Source organism: Aricia agestis, chromosome 8, assembly GCF_905147365.1.
Source record: "Aricia agestis chromosome 8, ilAriAges1.1, whole genome shotgun sequence".
NCBI classification, from domain to species: Eukaryota; Metazoa; Arthropoda; class Insecta; order Lepidoptera; family Lycaenidae; genus Aricia; species Aricia agestis.
The window spans coordinates 15,194,795-15,211,837 of NC_056413.1; positions in this window are offsets into that span (position 1 = coordinate 15,194,795).

The window sequence follows — 17,043 nt, forward strand, 5'->3', positions numbered from 1 at the left end:
CTATTTAGTGTCCCACTGAACCAGCCCACTTCGGTGTCCCAATAGGCAAAAATGTCATATCAAGTGTAACGGAAGCGCGGTACGTGACGACTGGACAGTGGTCACTGGTCATATTGTTGGGCGAACGGTAGATTTATTTTTTAAATTGAAACTATCGATATATTATTCAATATGAAGAAAGAAGCTTTATTTTATGAATTATTATGACTTCGCATCTTTCTAGTAGTGGTTCCCTAGAACATTTTTTTGACTTGATAACTATCAAGCTAATTTTTTATGAGTAGCTTCATTTTGATAAGACGAACAACAATTTTTGTACGAAAATTCTCGAAAGTGGTAGCTAACAGATATAGAAAGGATTAAATATTTATGGATTGTTCTATTTGTAGGACAATGATACTGTTAAATTAAAATATGACTATTAACCTATAAATATACAAAAAATCAGACTGTTAGGGTTCCGTAGTAAACGAGGACTTGTTGATTATAACAGAACCCTCACCGTAGAAAGAAAATTGTTTACAAAACAAATAAAAATAGAGATTTACAGGGAGTAACAAAGAGTGGTAATACTTTAGGGTTTGTATGGGTCTCCTATATAGAGCTGTGAAAGTAGCAGCGCTGATAGAGTGACTTCTTTTTTAACATTTGTATGGGCAAACTCATGACGCTGGGGCGCTTGCCCATACAAATCACAAAAAAAATGCTCTTTCGTCGCCGCTACTTTAACAGTGAAGTCTATACAAGGGACACATACACCCCAAAAAGAATTTTAAAATGTTGTATATTTATCGAGTTATTGAGAAAAAAACTAATTTGGCGATGAATCCGCATCGTCCTTTTTCACCTGGCATATGAAACACTGTGTGTGAAGAGAGAAGGACGATGTTTGATTTTTTGGGTTAGTCAGTCACCCTCTGAATGAAAGATCGAGCAACTTCACAACAACTTCACGGATATCCACTGGCAGTACATTTTTTGTAACTCACGCGCATGTTTAAAATTACCACATAATTTTCCTTATACGGCGATACGGAAATCCAAACTACGACCTCAAAACTCAGGCTACACGTGAAAACAATGGCAACACTTGTTCAAATTGTTCTTAATGAATAAAAAAACACGTTAATTCTATCGTGCGTCAATCAAAAATACTTATAATTAACACATCAAACTACGGAAAGAGAATAAAAACGTGGAAGTACTAAAAGTTAAAGTATGTAAGCTATTACATTTGTCTAATTGTAAATAGCTACATACTTTAAGAGCGGGCTGCAAAATTTTGCTGTGTTTTCTAATAAATATTACGATCCCGGAAGATGATTGACTTAAATGAAATTGAGATTTATTTAATCATTGTATATTTATCTGACATTTGAGTAACGGAAAACACGGTTCACTTATTTTGACTCGATAGTTATATTTTTGGAAATTATGAAAGTTTATGGGCTTTTCAACAGATATCTGTTACACTTATTGAGTTACTATCATTAAATAACTTGCACTACTACAACTTAAATAACTTTTTGTTCTGTCTAGCCTCCTTTACGCCGAACGCGCAATAAGGAACTTCGTTCCAACTAATTCAGAATTTTATGCACAATGTTTGTATACTGTATACCCAGTTTCTGAGGTTTCTTGATAGGATTTTATCTATTCATCAGCATTTTTTAATGGTTAATGTTTCTCTAAACATGTTTTTCATTGACAAAGCTCAGTTGGTCAATGAAAAGCCCAAGTAATTTATTTTAGTCAAAACAGAAACTGAACATACATCATGCATATTCTTATCGTTAATCGTTATTATAAACCTCGCAGAAACACTATAGAGACCTTTATTAATTACAACAAAAGATAGATAATAATCCTTGAACTTAGTTAAGTGGATATGACGGCCATCAATAATAAAGTTTGACCTTTCCGCGAGAGGCGATTGTTTCGGGAAATCGTTTATCACTATTCACGCCACACCTTCCAAAATTTGTTAAAACTCGTTAACTTAACAAGGAAGGGGTTTTGGACAAAGGTAAACAATCATAATTTACATGCAAAACACTAAGTTTATATCATGACTAATTGAGATACAAATGACTAATTTTTTTTATGAAATAAGGGGGCAAAAGAGCAAACGGGTCACCTGATGGAGAGCTAGGCAGGTGCGTTGCCGGCCTTTTAAGAGGGAATAGGGTAATAGGATATTGGAGAGTAGGAAAGGGAATAGGGGAGGGTAGGGAAGGAAATAGGGGAGGGTAGGGAAGGGAAAAGGGCAGGGGATTGGGCCTCCGGCTCACTCACTCGGCGAAACACAGCGCAAGCGCTGTTTCACGCTGGTTTTCTGTGACCCCGTATTTCTCCGGTCGAGCCGGCCCATTCGTGCCGAAGTATGGCTCTCGCACTTAACAAAATTAGTAATTTGTGATACAAGATACCGCCCGAAACTGCGTTGCGCCAAAATTCGTTTATCGCGCGGAAAACGTATATTTTCCCGGGATAAAAGTATCCTATGTTCGTTCCGGGACTCAAAAGTATCTCCATACAAAAAATTGTTTATCCAGTAAAATTGGTTTAGTGGTTTGAGCGTGAAGATGTAACAGACAGACAAATAGACAGACACACTTTCGCATTTATAATATTAGTATGGATTCCAGGAGATGAAAGGATAAAATTGACTGGAAAATGGTAAAAAGTAACGTTGTTTAGAAGATTTTACTTCAAGATAACGTCGTTTGAACGGAAATATCTCCCCAATTTGTACAACTTAGGAGATATTTTCGTAGCGTCGGTGCGGTTAATAATCATCTACCGACCTTCGAGAAGGAGGAGTTCTGGCCGATTGGAGTCGTCTACAGGAGGTTTCGAGGACGACTTCGCACCCCACGTCGCAGACAATACGTGCTTAGTGTTAGTTTTAGTATAAATGTTATGTATGTTAGTGTATAAGGTATATATTATATGGGCCAAGATGCCTGATCTAAATAAATAAATAAAAAATAAATAAAATAATGTTATGCTTAATAATATTATATTACGTAAATTGTATCAGCTTAATTTGAGTATATATTAGCCAAGTAATATAATAAATAATTATATCTGACATAAAAAATCGTCAAAGTTTACTACATTTTATACTGAGAGTCCTATCTCGAAGTCTATTATTGAAATACCAGTCTCTACATAGATTAATAACCAAACTGATTCACACATTTGCAATTCACCTCCCGTACGATGGCCATTGGGAATAAATTTGTCACGTACGTTTTAAATCCGAGCAGATCCTCGGAATCCGCACTCCATTGCGTAATATATCAGCATCTATGATTTCTCAAGTAAGGATGAGACATATCCTTCACACAGGCTTATGAAAGGACCGGTATCGTCAGGCTTAAGATAGATCTAGATGTATGAATTGTCTATGAAAATATGCTATATAATATGGCCACGAAATTTTATCTTTCGCAGACCGCAGTGAAGCTCCATATCGCAATATGGCATTAAAACATATTGGCAATTTATATAACTTTATAATTTTTAATGCGTTTTACTTTATACGTATGCGTTTCGACAACACATCGGAGCAAAACATCCAGAAAATCTATATACAGTGTGTAACAAAAATAAGTGATAATGCTTTAGGGTGTGTACGTGTCCCTTGTAGAGAGTTCACTGTGAAAGTAGTAGCGCTGAAAGACGAACTGTATATAAAACTCAAAGGTGACTGACTGACATGGTGATCTATCAACGCACAGCCCAAACCACTGGACCGATCGGGCTGAAATTTGGCATGCAGGTATATATTATGACGTAGGCATCCGCTAAGAAAGGAGTTTGATCAATTCCATTCAAGGGGTTTAAATAGGGGATGAAAGTTTGTATATAATAATACTTCTTAACGCGAGCGAAGCCCGGGGAAAAATTCGTGAAAAATAAGATCGACCCCTTACATTGGACACATTTTATACAAAAGGCAGAGCTTGTCCTAACGATAGAATACAAGACAACATTAGCATTCGTCGAACAATCGAACATAATGTAGAGATAGAATCTCGCCCACACTGACAGTCACAAGCTCCTACACTACTGATAATTATTATTATTATGCTCATACAGCTCATTATATTAATATTATATTACTGCTATTAGTATAACTTAACCCAGTGTTTCTGTCATGATGCTGTAACGACGTCATCCATGTACCAAAACATCCCTGCGGATACCAATCTACTCTGTGCAGGTAGAAGAGATTGAGAAATTTAAAAAAACCGTCAATTTTAACGTCACTTTCGATTCGAAAATTTTGCATTCACCACAGAATCGCAGGTTTCACCGAAAAGGTTGTACGCCGTAAATACTAATATTGGTATCAGCTGAGGGGTCAATCGCCTTTCTGTCCTCGTAACATAGCATTTTATGCAATGTGTGTTTTGCGCCCAACAAACACACAATGACAGTAATAAACGCACTTGCAACTCCTCCGTTGTTGCCGAACATGGCAGTTACTTTCAGTAGATATAGCGATTCAATAATATTACACTTTGTTTTCTACTTATACTAATTATCACATGTCATGCTGATGCATCTTATTACGTACTGCGACAAGATGCATCATGCAACACTGCTTTTTTTATGAAATAAGGGGGCAAACGAGCAAACGGGTCACCTGATGGAAAGCAACTTCCGTCGCCCATGGACACTCGCAGCATCAGAAGAGCTGCAGGTGCGTTGCCGGCCTTTTAATAGGAAATATGGGTAATAGGGGAGGGTAGGGAAGAGAATAGGGGAGGGTAGGGAAGGGAATAGTGGAGGGTAGGGAAGGGAATAGAGAAGGGAATAGGGAAGGGAATAGGGGAGGGTAGGGAAGGGAATAGGGAAGGGAATAGGGGAGGGTAGGGGATTGGGCCTCCGGTAAACTCACTCACTCGGCGAAACACAGCGCAAGCGCTGTTTCACGCCGGTTTTCTGTGAGCCCGTGGTATTTCTCCGGTCAAGCCGGCCCATTCGTGCCGAAGCATCTCTCTCCCACGTCAAGTCGACTGCACTTTTATAGTGACTTTATCAAATTTATATTTGTCCACAACTGGAAAAGCTGCACATAGCAGCGCCGCCTCTCTCAGGAAAATAGGCGCCGCTCATGAAAACGGAGCCACCATGAGTAAGATTTTCTCGAAACCTGGTGATGTAGAACATTAATTGTAAGAAAAATATACTTGATAAAGTGGAATAAGTGCAAGAAAAGTGTATATTCATTACTGTGATACCTCATCACCTCACGTTTTACTGTGAGCTGACCCTACAACAAGCACGTTGCACTCAATATTACATCAGGGCAGATGCGTCTTGAATAACAGTGGACTGACAGACAGATTCCTTTTAACGCTTTCGCAAATGCGATAACATCTTCGGCGCGTTGTTTGAAGTGAAACATCATCATCAAAATTGCTATTTGATAAGATGAATAGAGTTTTGTCTTTAAAAGTCTACAAGTTTGTCTTGAACTGTGCTTTAGACGGCTTTCTAATCATGATTATCTATAAGGGGAAGAGGCTTAATACATTTATTATAGCGGGTTTTCATTTGTCCAATCCAGTGATCTAATCCAGGGCTTTTGAAAAAAAAATGCATTCAGTGCATTCCGCGCTGATTTTTTTTTTAACAAGTACAATAAAAAAACAAGTACAATGTGATTACCTACTGATTGATATTCCAATTTTGAAACAATATAAAAAGTGAATTGTATCACTGGATTGGAATAATGTGAGTCGGCCATTATAGACATAATTAATAATTATATTATAGAGTCATTACATTGTATTTTTTTAAAGGTAAGTACTTATTTAAATTTTTGCTAAAATCGTAGACTAATCAAATACTAATTTGATCTTGTTCTCGAGCCTGTCGTAGATCGGGAACCATATCAAGAATTAACTGGTTCAAATATAAAATAATTTTATTTATTTCAGTACTAGAATGTCCTTTATCGTATGTCCTAGTTTTACTAAGGAAATATAGGATACGTATTGGAGACCGTTATGTTGCGTGTTCGGATTCGTCACACACGAGTGAAGTGTGACACCGCGTTTCACGGCCCTGTGGCGTAGCGAAGCACAGGGGTGCACGGTGACCATATTTGCACAGTTTCTATCTGTACTGTGCTTACCACCATAACGTGGATTCTACACGTCAAGCACTGTTCATTTCATTCCTTTATCGATTAATTAGGTACGGTAATTTATAGGTATCGCAACGATACTGTTGAAGATAAACTCCTGTCAAAAAACCTCAACCTGGGCCTTAGTGATTAGGTCGCCTAGACCTCGAATACAACAATGCTTTGAAGGGTGCGATGACCTGAACTATTGATTCATCTTCTTATATATCGTTCTTTAATTATTTAAAAAAGTAATTGAAGAACGTTTGTGTGCCAAAGCCTACAAGCCTACTATACGGTCAAAGATTTCCTAAACGATAGCACATCTTGGGAGTAGGATGGCTGCTTGCAAGGCTGCTTCTACATTTATTATATGTGACTTACAATTGGTGTATTCATATTGTATAGATTAAGTTATTTACATTGTAAATTTTATTTTTTTAAAAGACAAATTTTCCACTTTTTTACTAAAAAGTGGCCCCGTGCGAGTTTCTTACGCCGGTTCTTCTCGCCGGGTTAGTTCCCGAACCGGTGGTAGGCAACATGTAGTTCAACATTCTGAAAATATTTGCTTCAAATTTATTCAGAAATAAAACAATTTTTATTATTTATTATTTTATTATATATAAAATTCTCGTGTCACAATGTTAGGCCGCGTACTCCTCCGAAACGGCTCTACTGATTTTAACCAAATTTTATATGCATATTCAGTGGGTCTGAGAATCGGCTACTGGGTTCTTTTTATATTGATAAGTGCATTTGTTGAATAAATAATAGTAAATTATTACAACTCGAGACTGACGGCGACCATTGTTTGTGCGACGGGATAGCGATGGACGTTGCCATGGTGACATACTTATTTAGTCACTTCAATAAACTAATACGGCCGAAATACTTTATATGGCAAAGAAACGTCTGCCGGGACAGCTAGTCATTTTATAAAACACAGTATTCTATATAATATTTCCACTGCATTGATGTATAGTACTGGAAGACATGCATTTTCAATTTTCATAAAGAACCTGTAGTACAATCAATATTTTTCTAATTCATACATTGTCAAAGCTAGTTGGAACCAAAGTAAAATGTATTAGAGCTTTTTCCTTCATTACTCAGCTGGCTGGTCACCCTGATGTTTGGCGAGAAAGCTCGCAGACAGCATGCTAAACTTTACGCAACGCATTGCGCGCTGTTGCGTCAGCGATGACACATGAATACATACACACTCACAGGGCTGTTTTGGCGCGTGGATTTAATACAACTAATACTCGCTAAATGGGCTGTTTTGGCGCGTGGCTATAATAAAACTTATACTCGCTAAATGGACTGTTTTGGTGCGTGGCTATAATAGAACTAATACTCGTTAAATGTCACTGACATTGTGGATATAATAGAACTAATACTCGTTAAATGTCAGAGACAGCTGTTTCACACTCAAGCCCAGTCGCAATATCGTCCGAGTACGATATAGAGTGTGGCAAAACTACAGTACCTCATATATTTTTTTGATGACACTAGGAAGTAAAGCGTCGTTGGAATACCAATACCTCCTAACTGTAGGTGCTTATTTTACAGGAGAAAGAAAAAACGTTTTAGGTTCATCTTTTATTTGCAGATTTTTCCATAATTTGTAATGAATTATTTCTAATGATTAAAGAAATGATTCATCTGATGGATTTGTATAAATATTATTGCTTCAAACCATGTCCTAACTCCAAATTTATCTGGAATTTAGATACATTTACAGCCACTTTATATACAATTATCCAGAACAAAGCGTTTGTTTAATTATTTAGTGTGGCAACACTGATGTCGCAGTTCACGGCGGCCGCAACAACTGCCGTAATTAGTACCCACCTACTGGCAACACCAACAGTTACAACACGGAATTTACGCTACCTAGAGGTTTCTAGAGGTTATAACTTGATTTAAGTTTATAATAAGTATACATATATACTTTGAGTTCAGGAAGAGGAGATTGAACGACACTATCACAGTTATTTCAAACTACGGAGGAGATAGTGCCGTCGATAGGAGAATAATATTATAAAAATAGCAAGATCAAAGTAGATCTTGCTATTTTCATAATATTATAACACAAAATCTTAAAAAAAAGATTTTGTGTCAAGCTTTCGGGAAGGCCCATGCTAAAAAGCATGCAATGTTATTGAAACTATAGTTACAAAATGTAATAAATTATATTCCATCTACAAAAACAAATGTTTCCTATAATTGTAAATGAATTAAAATGAAAAGTTGCTAAATGCTAACTTATTATTATAAAATTATAGTATTAACTGTGAAATAGGAGTATAAAATTATTGTTACGAAAATATTTGAAAAATGTCAGATGCATGAAACGGAACATATCGCTAGCCCCGGGCAATAAAGGCGTAATATCAAAAATTGTTTTGTTCAGGAGAGACAAAATAAGCTATTTTGTTTACAGTGCAGCGTACAGAGGTCCAAAACAAATGTGAGATGTCTCATATGAAAGTTAATTTTTTTACCTATTTAACCATATCAAAATAATTGTAATAGTATAAAAAATTATTGAAATAATTGAAAAAAGTATAATACAACTAATAAGCGACATTGTTTCAATTGTAACATTGTTTATTGACTTTTTATAAACACCAAACCGCTTAAGATTTACAGCTGTAAGATCATAATACGACGTATTTTTTGCTTTAGATTTCAAGCGTACCAGCCGATTACTTCGTTCTTCTGGGGAATCTTACAGCGAAAGCTTAGTTGTATCGTATCTTCACCGGTTTTTTTAGTTATGTTTCATAGAGTAATGCAAGAATACAGTTTTAGTCGTAAGAGAATTTTCGATTCAATAAAGCTTTTGTCATTTATTATACCCAAAATATTATTTTAAAAATATTAAATAATAGGGGTGATAGACTAATACTCAGAGAAGCCAATAATCAAATAACATTAAAAAGGGCGTAACCGGTGTTTACCGCTTTGTCACCCGGGGCCAGCGAATTATGCCAATAGAGATTGACACTGTTGAATCGACATCAAATCGATAATAATAAAAAGGGCGGCCAGTACGGAATCGATAATTTCGATTGTAATTCCTTTACGAAGTGATTCCATATTTTTTAGATTAATTTTTTTAGGTAACTTCCCTACTATTGTCAATTTTTATGTGTCACCCATATCATCATAAAGCGCACAAACTATAGTCGATTATTCTGTTATGACGTTACAAGGTTGATAAGTAAAAGCATTATTATTATTAGCAATATTTTTATTATTTTTAGCTTGAACCCTCATGTCGGTGGGCTAGGCGACTTCTTCCGGTTTTCCCCGGCTGTTTTTCTATGAAACTATAAATAGTTCTATGCACATCATAATAAGAAACATCTATGGTACGGGTAACAGGCCATGATGTAATAAGGCTAAACAAACCTATTTCGGCTATGTACATTTTCCGTCAGTTATGACTTATGAGCATAATGCGTAACTCGGTAATAATTTCCTCGTACAATGTACATTAACTGATGAACTCAATTGTAAAGGTGTCACATTTGCATTGCATCTCAAAAAACAAAAGATTACAACACAATTCACGTCACATTCTAATTCACCTAAATTCATACTTGCTACTTGCTTCTAAGGAATGGAGAATACCATCCATACTAATATTATAAATGCGAAAGTGTGTCTGTCTGTCTGTCCGTCTGTCTGTCTGTCTGTTACCTCTTCACGCTCAAACCCTGAACCGATTTTGCTGAAATTTGGCATGGAGATACTTTGAGTCCCGGGAAAGGACATAGGATACTTTTTATCGCGGAAAAATGTACGGTTCCTGCGCGATAACCGAGTTTTGGCGCAACAGAGTCACGGGCATCATCTAGTTGAAAATATGACAAACTAGATGACGCCAGGAATGGAGAATACCATTGAAAATTTGTGTATTGCATATAAACCGTATATTTTTCCGGGATAAATTGTACCCTATGTGCTTTCCCGGGATTCAAAGTATCTGTATACCAAATTTCATCCACAACGATTCAGCAGGAGGAGGCCGGGCCCCCTCATTGTTTATCTCCAAACCAACTAGCAACAGACTAGTTATAGCCACGATTAAACTACCATGATCTTAACCAGACCAGTAGCTTAGACCCTTTCGAAAAAAAAAGATTCAGCAGTATAGGCGCGAAGGGGTAAAAGACACTTTCTGTTTGTTTTTTTTTATTAATGTATCCTGCAACCTAGATATGTTTATTCAAACAATTATAGTCTACTGCACAGTCTAGTGCGATGTGCGATTATCATCTGGAGTATTGTCTTCAGCAAAGATGTGCATCCAAAAAAACAGTTAAATTACGCTGCTATAACATTGTACTGAAGGCTGAATAACTAATATTTTCAATATATTAGTATTTTAAAAATAAATTTACAAATCTTTCAAAATTCTCCACACAAACAGACATAGTTTATGTCGATCTGTATCACTAGCAGTTTAAGTAAAATACTTCTGTATGTTTTGTAACTTTTATGAATAGAAACTTTATACCAGCTAAGTGCTAAAATGCCTATGTAAATTGCATCCATAGGTTATGTAAGAGATTAGTCACAAAGTAGAGGAGGCAAGGGCGTAGCATTCACTGGTGGGCCGAAATGCATTGTTTGTACAACAATAGAGGCATCTGCAGTAACATCATTTAACACTACAAGGAAAAATGTTACTTAGACCCTCGGAATTAACGCGAAAATCCTATAAATTGTTACTCTTTAATGGTATTAATTATGCCGACTAGGTCGCTCGCAACTTTGCGCCAAAGTTCGTGCCTACATTTTGACACAATATAATAGATCTACCAGAATCTGGTGGCAAAAAGTGAGAAAATAAATTGACTTTAGCAATACCGTGGTAATGGGAATAAAACATTTTAATCCATTTTTTTCCTTTAGTGGCTTATTCTGTGTGTGAATCATGCAAATATAAAAATGTATCCAATGATCAAGGATGTTTTTTGAAAATCAGCCGTCAAAATTTGCCATCAGATTCTGGTAGACCTATAAAATCAGTAAGGGTGAAGCCAAAGTTGTGAGTCGCAAAATTTCGGCTGGCAGAAATTCTGCTGCATTCAGTTTCATACAAAAGTCCTGTTTGGTTCACACAAGCGTAATTTTGTGAGTCATGATTTATATGAAAAGTTAATTACGCGGCAGAAATTCTGCGACTCATGACTCACAAAATTACGCTCGTTTGTCCGCACCCTATTATAATATGTCATCGGATACAAAAGTTATTCAACAATTACTTTTTAATTTTGTTAACTGAAAGATTTTGAACATTTTCTGCGATCCTATTATAAAAGAATCTACCTTCATTGACCTTTCAATAATTCTTAACTTTACTCGGTTTCGGATTATCCGATACCGTGGCTCTATTAGAGGTATTGTACTTAGGTACAAAGATGTAACAGGTGTACACTTTCGCATTTATAATGATTGTATGAATTTCCTTTATAATATGCACTCACATATTTCGATGTCAGTGTACTCAAAAGTTGCAGTCACTTCAAGGATCATTTGGACATTCGTCGAGGTATAGACTGTTAAGTGTTAACAGTTGATGTCATCCTTGCTTACGAGATACGAATATATTCAGTACTCACCCTCAATATAAATGTAATATAATGTAAAATTATAAATAGGGACAGCACGAAAAATCTTACTTTACTAGGCAATTAATGAGAAGGTTTATGAAATCGAAATTTGGATTTTGTTTTTCAAACTAAAGTCATGATTTCGTCACAGTCACATTATTCTGAAAACCACTCTATGAAAGGAATATTTTCATTCATAGGATAGGTGGACCTAATTTGATCACGATAAGTCAAGCCCAGCCGACAGATAACGATCAACATTGATATGACATAAACACAACAATAATACTTTGTAGGGAAGCTGCCTTTAGAAATCCCCTGTATAGTAGGTTGTTAACGAATTTTGTACTCAAAACTAGCAAAACACAGTTCAATAACTTGGAAAAACACTCGTCGTAATGCAAATTGTCCGTTATATTCCAATAACTGTATTATCTTCTGTGAAAATCATAAGATAATATCGTGTTTGTCAATCACAGTAAATACCATTTACCAATTGAAAAATGATGAGTAAATATCGGAATAGAGGAGTGACTTCGAATATTCTATGTTACGTAGCGCTTAGTATTCGAAATCTTCGCATACAGAGCTACGTAACGTAAAATATTTGAAGCCAACGCTACGTCAGTTGGAGGCTGTAGCATTTCAAACACAGGAAATAAAGATCTTTGTCGACCTATATAAAGTTAATTAATCGTAATTTATATTAATTTTTGTTTTTAAATAAACAATAAACAAATATAGATACTTATACGCTAATCTTACAAACTCTGATCTCCACACTAGGATTCCCTGTGTCGTGGAGGTCTCACTAAAACTCGAGATGGCTAATTTTAGTCTTGAAATATTCGTGGGAGTTCAGGGAAGGTTTATGTTAGGAGGGGAGTGACACGAAGTTCACTTGGTCGTCTAGTACATAATATTCAGAAAGTCGCGACTCGCGACAGTGGCGAGTCAGTGCTTTCGTCCAATCAAATTGTCTGTTTGCACTGACTCGCCTCTACTCGGTAGGTGTAACGAGGCCCTTAGTTTGTTTCATCTTAGCTCTCTGTTTGTCTGTCTACTCGTCGTGTCTAGACGTGTATGTGTGTCAGCAGTCAACGCTCCTGCGCGCGCGCACCGGAATAACAATAACTTACAAAACTTTGATTGTCTTTTCTAGACGGCAGCCAAATGCGATGAACTCGCGTGGAATTCCCTAGAAATTGAAGACTGGGAATGTAATTTACGAAAATAAATATGAACTTCTGCATAAATCTACAACTCCAGGACATTTATTTTATTTATTTACAGTTTTTGCACACAAGACTCAGAATCTACTTAGCAGTCCGTAGAGAAATTTGACCAGATGCATCAAATAGGTCGTGCACAGAAAAATATAACGGCACATTGCTTATAAATGATTATAAGCTGTCCCGGCAAACGTTGTTTTACCATAAAATGATTTTCCCTGTTTTCCTGCTTTTCTCTTGAAGTTTTTTCTGGTTATTTTTCCTATAGACCTCACGAAGCCCGAGACCTTTCCAACGAATGCAAAACCGTGGAAATCGGTTCGTGCGTTCTAGAGTTATAGCGTCAGCGGAAGGAAACCCCGACTTGTTTTTATATATTAGATAACCATAATATGTGCCGTTTTATCATTATATATTATGTCTATGCGTTTTATCATAGACATAAATAATATATACCTATATATTATGTCTATGCGTTTTATAGATAGTATGAAATTTCAACGGACAAAACACTGCGAAAAAGTTAGTTTTTAAAACCAGCAATTTTAAACGAACTCAAGTAGTTGTAACGACTATATAAGCAATAAATATTAAAGCTTTGTCGGCCATCTTTTAGTGAAAAATAACAAGGTGCTGCGGTTATTTTCAAGAAGCCGATCATTTCACGCGAATTTAACCGACAAGTTGGCAATGAAGTATGACGATCGATGTAACGAGATATTGACGATCGGATTTCCTCAAAAAGGTCAACTAGTCTGCTACGTCGATCACGACAGAAGAATTTCCACTCCACCAATATTTTTAAGCCTTCCACTAAGTTCACAACAAAAAATAATATATTTTAAATTTTATTGAATAATCCTATAAGCAGGCCGTCGCGTGGAGAATTAGCTGATCGATATTAAATATTAAGTTTGTAGCTCAATAGAGGAATAGAAATTGAGTATAAAGTCCTTTCGGATGAAGGTCTATCCCTCGTCTATTCCTGGATTTGTATGTAAAAATGTGAAAAAAAATTTGGGGAAAAGACAAAAATAATGCATGTACGGTTAGTAACTTCGTATTTTTATAGGAGGAAACATCAGGACTCTCAATTGAAAACAATGAATATTTAAAATATCATGTGTAACTTTTTACAGAGTTAGGCGATTATAATGTAGGTCTAATAATACTATTAGTAAATAATAATTTATCATTATTTCAACTATCAACGAGGACACGCTTTTTTCTACGATAAATAAATAAAAGTTGCTGGTTTTTTTTTAATGAGATAAGGGGGCAAACGAGCAAACGGGTCACCTGATGGAAAGCAACTTCCGTCGCCCATGGACACTCGCAGCTTCAGAAGAGTGCGTTGCCGGCCTTTTAAGAGGAAATAGGGTAATAGAGGAGGGTAGAAATGGGAAGGGAATAGGGGAGGGTAGTGTAGGGAATAGGTTAAGGGATTGGGCCTCCGGTAAACTCACTTACTCGGCGAAACACAGCGCAAGCGCTGTTTCACGCCGGTTTTCTGTGAGAACGTGGTATTTCTCCGGTCGAGCTGGCCCATTCGTGCCGAAGCATGGCTCTGCCACGTCTAAAATGGTTTTTCTGTGGCACCGTGATATCCAACCCTTTTATGCCGATAGCTGTCCCACGGCCGATTGACGACGGTGTGACATTAAAATCGACTCATTGCGGCGTTGAATGTGTAATAGACAAATTATTATAATGCAGGCGTCCGAGCCCGTTAGCTGCGTTATGGTCCCGCGCAAGGACGGAATTACAATCAGGACGCAAATTAGGTAGTTATTTAGGGCCGTTGGACTTGAGAATTGTAAGAGCAGTAATAAAATTTAATATTATAATATTACAATTTCTACTCTTGCCAGATATGTCTGTTTGTGAAGAGTTTTTACAATGCAAACACCTTAAAATATTATTCTCTAAAGAAGATGAAATGAATACTATCTTTAAATTTACCTTATCACTTACTTAAAATTGCGTACGTATTTATAATTATATTCACTGCCATACATTTTTTAAAATCTAATACTTACTTATTTAAGTTTTTCTGCCCTTATAGGACTTTGAACCTTTTTCCTTGGGATATTCATACAAACAGAGCCCAAGGCAAAAACAAGTGAACAGTAATTATACAAAAACCTTTTATTTATGCGTAGCTATATATAATAGGTATTATAGAAAGAGCTTTGTATTCGGAAGTTAAGAATTTAGTCTATATTAATCGTAGTAAACCCTTTTATAAGTCTGTTTATTATGCCTAAAATGTAAAGGAAATTAAAACAAACTTATAGATAAAACATAATTTTATATTAACATCTATATATTAATACGTGAGAGAAAAACTTTGTAACCCTGTTTACGAAAAATGGGGAAACGTAGGTGCATGAAATTTCGCACAGTTATAGTTTATATGGTGAAGGAGTGCATCGAGCTAATATTATTTTAAAATTATGCTTTTATCATATATATTTTTAACAAATAAAACGTTACACACACTACGACACTACTACTAGGAAAAATGACAGATTTTCGAGTGACAAGCCTATACATACGAATTATACTCTTTTATTTATGGTTGAAGTCTGTTGACAACAAGGTGACAAATTGAAAATGGATTATAGTTTTTTTTATTGAATTTAGATACTATTAGACAATGCTTGGACGGCCAGTCTGAGATCAGCTGAGTCCCAGAGACAAAAAAATATGTTAAAGTCAATATTTTTTCACAAAATATAGGTAGTAGTCCTAATGTCGTTGAAAGTAAGGTCGAATTTCGACCATTGGGCGATCTCTAGTAATTAATAGCTAAGTAAACCATTTTTTATCAAGTATTCGAGGGCCGTCGGGAAATGTTCTCATCACTTCCGGTCGACACAGCCTCCGTGAGCCACAAGGCCAGCCCACCCTTACATTCACTATGAATATGTTACGTTCATAGTTACCTCAGACTTTTTATGAGTGACAGATATAAAAAATACACTTTCGGACTATCCCATTCCTACATGATGACTATCAACGGTATCGGAGATAAAGGCAATGTTACACCACACTTTTAGGGCCACTTTTATATGTTTAGGGAAGAAATGTCCTTGTAGGCCTAGCTAGGGAGCCTAATTACTTCCAAAATTGTGTTACACTGCCCTAAATCAAGGTAAGAATAAAATAATGTCGTGTATTCAGGGGCTCTTACTAGCTTAATTTGTTGAAAAGAATTTTTGTTGAAATTGAAATTGAAGAAAATTTTCGATGCTTAGATACACAAAATGAGTAAAAATATAGGATGTTTTTAAAAAATGCAATTCCGAACCGCTAAGGCCATTTTACCTGTCAATTCAGATCATTCGTCAGCAAGTATGCGGAAACATTTTATTACTGCAGTTTATTTGTGAACTTGTTCTTAATTGCGACGAAATAAAAATTCCTTGTATATTATTCATATTTCGTTGTACCTACTACAACTTTATTTAACTACTAAAACACGATATTTCACGCTAAGTTTCCAGTGCGTCATCATTGCAATCGAACTATACTGCATTTTTTAAATAAAACTATGATGAGGCAAACGAGCAAATGGATCATCTGATGGAAAACCTACAGCTGCCCATGGACACTCGCAGCATCAGAAGAGTTGCAGGCCGGCAAGCCTTGCGCTCAATTTTCGAATAATAAGAAGGATTGGTGAATAACAAGACGTCTTTATATGTTACATACTGTAGTATAATATTATGTCATATTATGTAGTCCATGTAAGTAATTTTGTTTTGTAAATCTGTTTAGTGTTTTTTTTAGGAAAAATAAATAAATCTTTAACATCATCTTATCATCATACTATAGTCTAAGGGGCGAAAAGTAGAGATTTAGCCCGGCCGCACATTGTCCGAAATTTCTGATCAGAAACAGTTGAACGTCCGCGCTGTCTCTTACATTTTGTAGTTTGTACTGAGCCGAGTGAGCACGAACTCGCCGGAAGGATATTTCGGATAGTGTGCGGGGTGGCAGTCCGGCGAAATTCAACTGTTTCTGATCA